Source organism: Austrofundulus limnaeus, unplaced genomic scaffold (genome assembly GCF_001266775.1).
Source record: "Austrofundulus limnaeus strain Quisiro unplaced genomic scaffold, Austrofundulus_limnaeus-1.0 Scaffold16, whole genome shotgun sequence".
In the NCBI taxonomy this organism is placed as follows: Eukaryota; Metazoa; Chordata; class Actinopteri; order Cyprinodontiformes; family Rivulidae; genus Austrofundulus; species Austrofundulus limnaeus.
Window position 1 is genome coordinate 1,187,585 of NW_013952418.1, and position 2,432 is coordinate 1,190,016.

The 2,432-nt window shown below is 38.7% G+C and overlaps 1 protein-coding gene across 1 annotated transcript in view; it reads left to right on the forward strand.

Annotated features, from left to right (window-relative positions):
- pcdh9 (protocadherin 9) overlaps positions 1–2,432 on the forward strand; it is a gene marked incomplete at its 5' end in the record, with an annotated part of 322,338 nt that overhangs the window by 247,870 nt on the left and 72,036 nt on the right.

The window sequence follows — 2,432 nt, forward strand, 5'->3', positions numbered from 1 at the left end:
CATTAACATCTGAAGGTCACATTTAAGAAATAATATTTTTTCTTTTATTAAAGATGTTCATTTTATCTTTGAACTACAGGTCCTAAACATAAAAAGACAAATTGATATTTTTTTAAATAAACAGTTAAAATCAACCGTTTATTCAGCAAACTTCACAGAAAGAYCCATGAATCAGGTGACCTCTGGTGCTTCTACTGAAAGAGACATGATCCTGATGTGAGACGTTCTCAGAGGCCAGAGCTTTTATTTGAGTCACCATTAATTTACTCTAGAWGCAGTTCTGCTTCCGGTCCGCTCCGCTCCGCTGCAGTCCGACCTCCGCAACAAATACGCAACYGTTGTAATCAGCTGCTCCGCAYCTCGTCGATCCACCAAAACWAAATTCAATCCTATTTTTTTGGACGTTRGARCTGCGCCGAAGTCMGTCTACAAAGATCACGTYGCACCAACAGGAAAAGKAAAGAGCACAACRTCTTTATTTTCAAAATAATTCACCAAAGGCAGACTAATTGTTGAAATCCCAGCTTTGTTAATAAATATATGGATAYATTTGTACACAAATGTTGTCAGAATGTATCATTCTGTTTGGGAAGCAGATGACAACATGCAGCATATCAACACACAATRTAATTGGATTTTATTTTGAAATCAGAAGTTTCAAAAAGACGACAGCGATGCAGTTTCAACTGTCTTTGGAGTGAATTATTCTGCTCTGACTTTCACATTTATAACTGGATTTATCGCCCGATCTCGCATTTCCTGCTCACGCTTCTCGAACCTCCTCTGTGCTTCCCACCGGAGTGGACGCTGTATAAATTATAGCAGAGCGGAACCACATCTAGTGTAAATTAGGGGTTAAAGTTGCATGTAATGCTCGGATTTTTCTCTTTTTTATTGTAAAAACAAATGTTTTATGTGTGTTCTATGAAGTGAAAAGTTACAGACAGCTCACAGATAAGAAAAAAACATCAAAATATTAGATTCTTGAAATTTAGGACTGTAGTTTGCTTACAAATATAGTTTATTTGTGTTAACAGTTGCCTTCTCAGCTCAGAAAATTGCGGTGTATTTAAAAGCTGAACRGTGCTCCAACCACTGATCTCACACACGAGTCTTTATTCCTTTCTAAGAMTTCATTGCAAAGTGTCGTTGCTGCACACTGTGTTTGCCGCGCTCTCCGCTGTGCTGCATGAAGAGTCACCAAGATACCAATCTGTTGCAGTTGAGGAAATAAACCCAGCCTCGTCGGGGGAAATAACAGGCCTGTGCTGAGTTCTGCATGCTGTGTGGCAAAGTCCAATCACTTACAACAGCTTTTACCTCCTGTACTGTCGCTCTTTTAATTAAAACCGAGAATAAAAGATTGTCCAAATCAACTTTAACTGCAACGCTTTCTGTAAAATAAAAAAAAAATAAAAACGTGATACATTTAGTGCCAATTTCTCTTTTATAAAAACCACACACCCCTTTATTTTCCTGTTTCATCTCCGTTTACGAGCACCTCATCTTCAGCTCTAATAAGTGCAAAATATTGACTTGAAATTGAAGTTTCTATCTTTATTAGCTCGCCTTGCTCTAATAAAAACAAATAAAAGAAACCATAAAGAGGGAGGTTACAGTGTCCTCACACTGAATGTCTTCAAGGACCATTGGGTGTCCCTCTGCAATTACAGACTGAAGTCATTCTGAGCATCTGCTGCATAATGAACTCATAATATAACAAATAAATGACCACTCAGAGTAATCAGCAAAGGATCCATCATCAGAAATGGATTCGTACCCGAGACTGTTCTTATCCAGCTGACTTTACCCACTGAACACAGAAGACTTCCGTGACAGGAGGGAATATACGACACAAAGTGCTGCGAGATGGTTTTAAACAGCTAATATTGACTAAAGTGCTGCATGAATTATTCAAAAGCAAACAAACACCGGAGACAGGAGCTGTGGCAAAATGACAAATGTCACACAAACACGTGTCGAGTCAAAAACCAACAGGACACAACGAAATTAAAATTAGCATTCATTAAAAGAATGCATGTCACCCCTAGCTTTTATACCAGAGTTTGAATTAAACGTGTCTTTGAGTTGTTTTAGACAAACGTAACACAACGTAGATTAGCTGGGGTGAGTCCAGAAACTAATTCTTTTCGTAATGTTTTTTTTTTCTGTAATGTTGGCTAACACACAGAAACAGTTTCACCGATCAGCGTGACATTCGGCAGGAATGTAGATGTGTCCGACCTACACTGCGCCAGCCAATGGTTTTATGATAGACCCCATATTTGAGGAGGGGGCTCCATCTAAGGGAGTGTCTGGACATAGAAAAATGCTTTCAACTCAAAAACTAGTCACCATAGGAGATTCTGATTATTTATTTATTTGTGTGTGTGTGTGTGTGTGTGTGTGTGTGTGTGTGTGTGTGTGTGTGT